This window comes from Mus pahari, chromosome 7 (assembly GCF_900095145.1).
Source record: "Mus pahari chromosome 7, PAHARI_EIJ_v1.1, whole genome shotgun sequence".
NCBI classification, from domain to species: Eukaryota; Metazoa; Chordata; class Mammalia; order Rodentia; family Muridae; genus Mus; species Mus pahari.
Genome location: NC_034596.1, coordinates 38916153 through 38926599, shown reverse-complemented (window position 1 = coordinate 38926599; position 10447 = coordinate 38916153). Strand labels below are relative to the sequence as shown.

The window sequence follows — 10447 nt, the reverse complement described above, 5'->3', positions numbered from 1 at the left end:
CTCTTGTGAGGCTATGCCAGTGCCTGGCAAACACTGAAGTGGATGCTCACAGCCAGCTATTGGATGGAACACAGGGTCCCCAATGGAGGAGCTAGAGAAAGTACCCAAGGACCTGAAGGGGGCTGCAACCCTGTAGGTGGAACGACAATATGAACTAACCAATACCCCCTGAATTTGTGTCTCTAGCTGCATATGTAGCAGAAGATGGCCTTATCGGCCATCACTCGGAATAGAGGCCCCTTGGTCTTGCAAACTTTATATGACGCAGCACAAGGCAAGGCCTGGGCCAAGTAGTGGGAGTGGGTGGGTAGAGGAGCAGAGGTGGGGGGGGAAGGGGTATAGGAAACTTTCAGGATAGCATTTGAAATGTAAATAAAGAAAATTAAAAAAAAGAAACGAATAAATATTTGAAATATCAGATGGTGTAGAAATGTAGAGAGAACTCAGCCAAAAGGTCACAGGCATGCTTGAGGGAGGGCCATGCTGAGTCTGTATGTTTCAAGTTTGAAGGATACCATCTGCATGGGGCTGGGACTTGCCCATCTGTGCTCAGCTGCATGGATCAGAAGAGAAAGCATAGGATTGGTTTGCTCTGGGACTGAGGTTGAAGGAAAACTGAGTGGGAGACTGGGGGAGCTGTGGATTCAGGCAGGTGGTAGTTGAAGCAGTGCCCAGGATTTCAGCCTCATCTGGAACAAAAAAACCCAACGTGGAAAGAAGAAAAAGAAAAAGAAAGCATAGATTTGAGGTCACCAAGATAAGCTGTATGAGAGAGGCAACTACTACAGAAGCTGGGGAGAGTGGGTGTGATGCAGTTATGGAATGGGATTGGATCCTTTGAAGTATTGTTTCATGCAATCATCAGTAATTAAGAGTTACACAAATAAAAACAGTTAAAGACTAACCTAAAGAAAGAACAGTTAATTTTTTCACATGTCACAACTTCATTAAGTCCCTGATTGGGAAAATGATGCCCATGAAGAATAAAACTGAGGCTTTGTTAAAAAAAATATTTGTTATATATATGTGTACTTCCTGCTGTATTATCTTCTTATATCACGTCATATTTTCACAGGCAAATGTAGTTTGTGAGGAAGCCTTAAATCACTAATACAAATGGAAGAACGTTTGCAATGAATAAGAGATTTCGCATAAATAGATACAGATGAAAACTAAGCTTTCTCGCCAGCTGCTTTCCGTTGCTCTCCTCATTCTTTATTAAAAAGAGATATTGTCAAGTTCCGGAAAGATGCCCAAGACCTACAACTAACTGAGATGTCTATCCTGGTATAATCAGAAGGATTCGAAAGGGACAGGAAAAGAACTTTTTTTTTTTCATTGTGATTCAATAGGTCCTTCATGCAGTTTCTGTGGAATTACCTAAAGAGATCAGGGTATCAAACCTGGTGGAGTCACAACCCTACCCCTTCCACACAATTAATGTGCTCTTCTCATAAATCCATGTTGAAAACTTGTCTCTTCGTAAGGTTTGGCTAGAGGATAGGAACAAAAAAATGAAATATCTTCCTCTGTTAAACACTAACCCGGGTTTCATCTTTGGGGAACTCCCGGCTGGCCTGTTTTACAATATTTCTGTAAGCTCTTTTTATAGGGTAGATTTCTTGATCCACTAGGCCTATATATCTGCACAGTATTGGGCCTCTGCTCCTTGAAGCCAGATGCATTGATTCCCCTCAGGAATATTTTTTTTTTTTTCATTCGACCTGGCCTCTCAGGACCTGGCCTGCAGTGTCATAGAATGTGGCATCTAGAGGGAGCTAGATAGTAGTGCCAGGGACAATATTCCTGCAGAAAATCCATTGGTCTTGAGTATGAGAACAGGCTTAGCTGGTCCCTCCCCGTCTCTGGCTAATGTTTCAAGCCAGCAAACAGTTACTTACCATGGTAAAGATGAGAGTCACAGACAGGAATGGGGGCAGTGGAAGCACTTTCTGGGTTTGGGCTGAGGCCTTGTCATTGGACTGGTGGCCTCATAGACATTATTTGGCCGTAGTTGCCCCCTAAGGCTATGGGTGAAAATCACTCTGGAAATTCCCACAAGCCCCTCATCCTCAAAGGTATATGTTTGCTTACTTATTTCCTGGTGTCAGTCTCTCTCTGATTCCTAGGATAGCTTTGAACTCTTGAGTTCAAGTGAACTCCCTTCCTGTGAACCTTCTGAAGAATTTTCACCAAAGTTCTATTCACAGCTGCGTCAACATTCCTCACATCATTATGGGGTATAGTCAGAGTCAAGAACCAAGAAATAGTAGAGAGTGTCTCACTCGAGTTTTATGGGCAGGGCTAGAGATCTGGGTATAATACTAATTTGCCAGCATCAACTGCCAAAACTTTTCTGGTGGCTTGGGAACACCAGCCTTCCCATCAGAATACTGTGTGGGCAGCCCATGCTGCTAGACTGTAATGCAATCATTTATAGGCTAAGACGTGAAAGAAGATCACTTAAAATTTTCCTTACAAATTTTTAGCAGGCTTAACAGAACAAGTGTTTGGTAATCATCTTGATCTCCCTGGCTCATCCCTTCAGGACTAAAAGGAGTGGCTGGTACCCTGTCTTATCCATTCCGCTGTTTCCCTGTGGTCTTAAAGCTGACATTGTTGTTTCTACATTTAAAAGGAAGGATATGGTCTGCGTGTATGCAGAAGTGAGCTGCTCTCTAATTTTGCCCTGTATGATAATTTCTCATTTTCAACTGCCTTAGCTACACAGAACCTAAAGCTGTTTCTAAAACAATATTTATGTAGAGGCTAGACAGAACATTGGATTCAAATGGATTTCAAAAATGTCATTATAATGTAAAACTCGCATCAGTTATTCAGAGTTAAACTTAAAAATATCTTTGCATCCTCTGTAAGAGAGCAATTAATTCACAGGAAAAGTCACGCCATCTTCCTTAAAGCAAGCAGAGGCATTGTGCTGTCACTTGTAATTCTGGCAGAATCAGCACATCTCCTCTCTTCCCACAGGTTAAAGCTCTGTGTGCTGACTCTGAGTGACAGGAACAAATGTCATTGCAGCCACCATCACACCACACAGATGTCTCCTAGCTCTAAAGCCAGCCTTTTCCCTTGCTGGGGTATTGAAAAGCTTAATTAATGTTTGCAAAAAACTCTTGAAGGACCTTATATGGAAATCAGTATGTAATTACAAAAGATTACTGTGAATGAAACTGGGAGGAAAAGGTGGAATGCAGTTGGTAAACCTTATGATTTACTTTAATCACAGGCTTTCACAGTACTGAAATAGAAAGGAGTTACCTTAAGCGGAATGATCGATAAGTTCAAGGCATTATTAAGTTTCGTGGTTCAGCTTAATTTTCTTTAAATTCATAATAATGGTACTGACTTGGCCGAGTGCACTAAAGTCATTTGTTACAGAAATTAAAATCTATTATTTGATATCTGTCTCCCTAAGAAAGCCTGAGTGGATAAGACGCCTTGCTTTTCTATGAGGTTCAGCCAGAACACATCCAAGCCACAGACTCATAATTGAATTTACTTGAAGTCTTTCTCTCTCCACAGAGCTTTTCAGTGCCTTCATAGAGATACGTATTTCCTTTGTTAGATGACTGCTCAGGAAACTTCAGCAATATACGTTATGTTTTGCATTTTATTAGTTTTTTTATGTTTTTCTGAAGCAGAACCCAGAACTGAGCTTATCCATCTGAAAGCATAATTTCATAACCATGTAATTTGTCGTCATATTTCTCCCTAGTACATCTTCTGGGACAGTGTTAAATTTATTCATCTCATTTCAGGGCTAATGGATTTGAGTTATTATTCTAAGTAATTCATTGAAGCCATTGCTTGTGAATTCTGACTACAGTTTACCTTAGCAGTTATTATGGGGCTCAAGACTTCAGTGCCCAGGAGTTGAACAGTTCAATCCCTAACCTTGCCACTGCAGTGAAAATATCTTGTGTACTGTATGGAAGCATCACCTGTCAATAAGGAGTTCATGACCAAGGAGCTGAGGCAGGATTAGAAGGCAGGACATCTGGAAGAGAGATAGGAACTCTGGGAGTTAGTCAGATGTTAGGGAGATTCACCCTGGACTCTGAGGAAGTCAGATGCATGAAACTAAGGAGAGGTAACTAAACTTCTGGCAGATTTAGAACAGTTTAAATGGGTTATATAAATTATGAGCTAGTCATGGAACAAGCCAAAGTTTATGGCCTACACATTTATTCATGAATAAATAAACCTCCAAGTTGTTATTTGGGAATTGGGGTATGGGTAGGAAACCCCCAAGATTACACCCCACTTCTTTTACAGGCCTAGCCTGCAGGGGTCTGAGTCTTGATCAACGTCACAAGCCCTTGCCCATGTAATAGAGCAACCTATCTGTGGGGAGATGGCTAAGTTGGTACAGAGGTTACTGACATCCTTTAGCCAGGAAAGATTGCCCATTCCAGACTCCCCCTATATGGTATTGGGCTGTGACCAGGTGTGAGATCTACGGTGTTAGCTGGAGGAGACATAATATTTTCCTATAACATGGGTAAAATTCTTGTGCTGACCCTTTTGGAGTAAGTATAGCTGCAGCAGAAGGTAAGATCTAGAGAACCCAAGTTATCCAACTAGGTCAGGATGGTTAGACTGGGGTCCAGAGAATCCAGTAGAAGGAAAGACAAAAGCAGGGGGAAGAACACGTGAGAAGCCAAGTCAAACCTTAGGATGAGAACGAATGGTAGCAGTTGGTTCAATGGTATCACAGGTCCTCAGTGTTTTGTCTCCTTCCTGTTTAAAACACTGGAGCGGCTTAAATAGCATCACTGGTATGAAGTCTCAAAATTCTGAACTTGGAACGCTATGGCAGACAGCATGGTAGAGGAACCATGTCATCCTTCAGCCCGTTGGCAGGCAGGGCCATCTTGACTATTTCTTAGTCATTCATTTGTTTAATGAGACATTTTGAATCTCTTTGAGACAATCTCCTTTGGGAAATGCTCTCTCTATTGTAATAACCACAATAAAAAACTATCTCTTAAATTTCCTTTATGCATTCTGTCTTCCACAATTCCAAACTCCTCAACATTTCATAAAGGCTTGCTCTTCATATTCCAACTCCCAGGGCCTCACTTTGATTCCCACCCCAGCAAAGGCTACACTCCAGTCTCAGGGTTTGCTTACAATTTACCACATGTAGTGGTTACTCCTGGTTGTCAACTTGACTATATCTGGAATGGACTACAATCCAGAATTGGAGGTTCACCAGTGATCCTAATCTGTTGGCTGGGAGATACAAGTTTTTGACTTGGATTTTGGCAAGGAGATCTTGAGGTATAGTGGTTATGAATTCCAGAAGATTAAGAGTGGGAGACCTCTGAGTTCAAAGTCATCTGGGATTAAAGGCCTGATGGCACACACCTTTAATCTGGGCTACACCTTCTGCTGGAGACCTACATAAGGACACTGGAAGAAGGAAGATTGACCCTCTCTCTCCTTCACCTGCTTGCCTTGCGGGACTGAGCAACTGCTAGATCCTTGGACTTCCATTCACAGCTGCTGCTGACCATTGTTGGGAGCTGGACTTCAGACTGTAAGTCATCAACGGATCCCTTTACTATATAGAGACTACCCATAGGTTCTGTGACTCTAGAGAACCCTGACTAATACACCACAGATACCAAGGGGCAGAAAGAGGCGATATCTTTCTCCATATACCAAAACATCAGCATATATAGCCAACATTGCTATAGCAGAGGGTGAACAAGAAAAAGCATACAAAACTTATTTAGAGAAAGTTTTGACCCATGAGGGCTTTCAGGTCCAGAGAAAACAGTTTTCATACTCAAGTTTGGGCAGCTGTGTAGAAATGTGGTCCGACAAAAGTATATGATCTAAAGCTGGGGAGGTGACTCAGTCCATATGGTGTCCAAGTACAAATTCTTAGCCCCCACGTGAACAGTGGGCATGGAGGTATGTGACTGTAATCCTAGTACTGGGGGATGAGGAAGCAGATCCCTGGAGCACACTGGTTAGCCAGCAGAGTCAGTTAGTGAGCTCTAGGTTCAGTGAGTGACCTTGTCTCAGAAAATTAGTGTGGAGAGGAGGTGAGAGGGTTCAATAGGCCAAGGCAATTTCTGTAATCCTTACAATTTGAGTTTGATTCCCAAAGCCCACAAGGTAGAAGAGAACTAACTTCCAAAAAACTGTCCTCTGACCTCTATGTAAAAGCCACAGCACAGCCTTTCAACCTCAAACAAACAAATAAATAACTAGGGAAAAATTACGTAGAGCACTATTGAAGATGATACCAGACATGACTTACAAACACATGCACTCATATACAAACATATAAAAACACCACCACCACACACACACACACACACACACACACACACACACACACACACACACGCTCATGCATACATGTATGCACTGTTGGCTGTGAGTTTCTGACAAAACTCACTTTAATCCGGTCTGGGTTCATCCTGAGAGGCGGGCTGGCTGAAATGGAATGTGCGAGAGGAAAATGGAGCCAAGGCAATTTTTTACTGGTCAAGGCTCAAAGCTTAATAACCGAACTCCGTTTAAATAACATGGAAAAATTCCCAGCCACCCTCCTCAGTCTTTGAAGTTGCAGGCGGCGGTCCGATCTTTGGCGGGTCCAAAGATCGAGGCAGTGACGAATGTCTGTTGGTGTAGGCGGTCCAAGGATGCTGCATTCTGGGAGATCCGGGGGGGTCCTCTTGGTAGGCGGTGGAGACACAGCAACTCTCTAGTGGGTTTCAGCGCCTGTAGGGGGCTGGCGCTTTGAAGGAGAGTGATTAGTGTAACAGCAAGGTAGGCTTGGCGGCAACAAGGAGCTGGGAGACCCCAACAGTTGGCCTCTCTGGGGAGCTGTGGGCCAGATGGGGGTCTTCCAGAGAGAAGGGAAAGACAGACCTCTCTTAGTTTTATGGCTTGTTTTGCAGAAAGGAATTCTAGCTTCCATCACCTACCTGTAAGAAGTTAAATTCTAGTTTCTATAACATACTTTAGGCGAGTACTGTGTGTTACATACGTAAATCATGAGCACAGTCCTTTATTATGAAGGGTCATGTACTATACTATATGCATGTTCTACACTTCTATATGACTGCTACAGACACAGTGGATATATTCCCATAGTAGATTGAATAAAAATAGCCCCCATAGGCTCATAGGGTGTGGCATTATTGAAAAGGATTAGGACTTGTGGCCTTGTAGGAGTAGTTGTGGCCTTTCTATAGGAAGTGTGCCACCGAGGGTGAGTTTTCAAATGCTCAAGCCAAGCCCAGTCAGTGCCTTACTGCTGCCTGCTAATCCAGATGTAGACCTCTCAGTCTCCAGCATCATGTTTGCCTGCAAGCTTCAGTGTTTCCCACCATGATCATAATGGACTAAACCACTAAATTTGTAAGCCTGTAAGCCAGCTCAAACAAATACTTTCCTTGATAAGAATTGCTGTGGTCATGGTGTCTCTTCACAGCATTAGAAACCTTAACTAAGGACTCACACTGCCATAGATGGTAGCATCTATATCACTAGGTGGCAGGAATCTTTCCATTCTGTTAAGTTTCATCTATTGGCACATCATTGACCAATAGTATTAGTGGGTAAAGACTATGAAGTTTTTGAGTCTTTGTGTCATATCTAAAAGTTTCCATGCCACATAAAACTTTGCACTAGAAAATGTGCTGTTTTTTTCTATACTAACCTACCTTATGTTCTAGGAGTATTTCAGTAGGATCATTGAAATGAGTGAAGGATAATATATGACCCTCCCACCCCACTCTGTTTTATCACCTCCTTCCCATATATTTACCTTAAAACAGGGAAGCCATGCTGGACTCTGAGCAACATGATGCCTGGAGTGCAAGTAGTTAGCAAATATTAGCTGAAAAGAAAATCTGGCTTGACCACTGATGATAGAGTTAGAGTGGATATCTACAGGAGGACCTACCTGTGTGCTGTTTCCATGGAAATGACCATAGCTGCTATTCCAATCTGATTGATAGCACTCACCCTTTACAGATTGGAAGCACTAATTGAATGTCAAAGGGACTAAATTGTGAAGAGTGAATTGTTTCTTAATTAAAGGGATTGAGCAATTGAATTAAGCGGTCTGGTAATGGTTGAGAATGACTGAGATGAGCCGTCTGAATCCTTACACCCTTGTTTACTCTTCTTGCTCCTGGCAGGCTCTGGAATGAGAAGACACCTAGCTTGATTCTTGTTCTTCATTATTTACCATTCTCCTTCCTGTTTTTACTTTACACTGTAGTTCTTTTCCAGCTTTCAGTCTTTACTGCACACAATATTTTTTCCCACACTTTCTGCCATTATGTATGCAGCACTAATGTCCCATATGCATTGTATTTTATTTCACTAATGTATACAAAACACAAATTTTATATTACTATGCTTAGTTTGGGATTGATTAAACCCACGTGGAAATAAAAGAAAAAAAAAATAAACCAGCCTCTTCAGAAATAAATAATCCTTTAATCAGAGCAATGAAGGATAGTCGTCTCTTTGGGAGAACAGGGACTGTGCGGACAGGGTGCAGGGAACTTAAGAGGGCAGAAGAATGCTGGGATGGAAGATCCCATCTGCAGCTCCTTTCTCTTGCAGTGTCACAGTGGTAGATATCAACCTCTGTCGGTTTGCTGCCTTCAGGAGCATCCTGGATCCTAACAGTCCACACCACAGGCCTTACCAGTCAAGTCAACCTTCCTGTCTGAGCTTTCTTACTTCATCTGAGGTTCTTAGGGCATTAACTTTTTTTTTTTTTTTTTTTTTTTTTTTTTTTTTTTGGTTTTTCGAGACAGGGTTTCTCTGTATAGCCCTGGCTGACCTGGAACTCACTCTGTAGACCAGGCTGGCCTCGAACTCAGAAATCCGCCTGCCTCTGCCTCCCGAGTGCTGGGATTAAAGGCATGCGCCACCACGCCCGGCCCGGGCATTAACTTTTTAACTACCTAAAACAATATTCAATATCTGCCATGATCCAAAGTTCATCTTAAAAATAAGGAGGCATGACTGAGCTCTCTAGACTGTGAGGAAAGCAGTTTTACCTGTGCAGAGCTTGGTCTCTGGCTGCCTCGAACAATCCTCCCTCTCTGGTAGATCACAAATCTGTCCCTTCAAGGCACTGGTCACTCTAAAAGGCCAAATCTCACAGCCTAAAGAAATTAAGCCATATACCTACTCCTACCCCACCCCCATTCCTTATAGTGCTCTCCTTGGGATAGAGACTTTAAAAGCTGTTCTGTGCTGTGGGTTTTTTCCAGATCCTAATTTATGATACTACCCAGTACCTGGCTCCTCCATTTTCCTTACCACTAGACTATCTCAGACTAAATCACATGGTGTATTATTTACTGTTCTACTGCTATGAAGAGACACCACAACCAAGGTAACTTATGAACAAAAGTGTTTAAAGTTTGCTTACAGTTTCAAAGGGTGACTCCATGACTGTCACGGTGGGGGGCATGACAGCAAGCAGGCAGGCATGGCTCTAGAGCAGTAGCTAAGAGCTACATCCTAATCTGTAGGCAGAGAGTAGAGGGGATGAGAGGGGAGAGGAGAGGGGGCAGGGAGAAGAAGAGGGAGAGTGAGAGAGAGCATGGCATGGGCTTGACACCTCAAAGGTTACCTCCAGTGACACAGTTCCTGCAACAAAGTCACATCTCCTATCAAAGAGCTCCACTCCCTTATGACTAAACATTCAAATATATGACCCTATGAGGGCCATTCTTATGGCCAAACCACCACCCAAAGGAAGCATTTCTCTCTTTTAAGGTCTTATGTTGTTTTTACAATGCCTTCCCACCTCAAGGCACTTTCCTTCTATTTCTGAAGGTCTCTGTTCCTTTCTTGAACCAACCTGACTCATTCGTCTATCTCACTTCTTCTTGATGACCACCTTTGTGTAAGTTTAAAGGCTCTGTTTAATTGAAGGAGGCAGCTAATAAGTACCAGGGTGAATGCTAGGAATTATCACTGACTGGAACTGCACGTTGTGTTATCCTTTTACAATTTTTTTATTTTTGAGACAGATCTTCTACTGTAGCCCAGGCTCACCTGGTGCTCATTGTGTATCACACCAGTCTTCAACTTTCAGCAACTCTCCTTCCTCTGCATTTTAAGTGCTTGGATTCCAGGCATATGTGTCACCACGCCAGGCCTCTTTGGTGTTATTTTGGCCTACATTCCCCTTGGATGACTGGTTTGCTACCGTGTTGATCATGTTGATCACTGTCAAACAAGAGTACACAAATTTTCATTTACCTGTAGCAAGTGACTTTGACTAACATTAAAAAAAAAAAAAAAAAAAAAAAAAAAAAGCTTTCTATCCCTTCTTGTCATCCTCTGCTCAAGGATCTTCTCTTAAGTGGACTCTAAAAGTCACCATGACTGGGATCTGGATGGGACAGTGAGCAGTCACCTGCTTTTC

General features: G+C 42.5%; 1 pseudogene; it reads right to left on the bottom strand.

Annotated features, from left to right (window-relative positions):
• The window catches only part of LOC110324709, a 20713-nt pseudogene extending 10473 nt beyond the window's left edge, over positions 1 to 10240 (bottom strand).
• Positions 10241 to 10447: the final 207 nt, after the last annotated feature.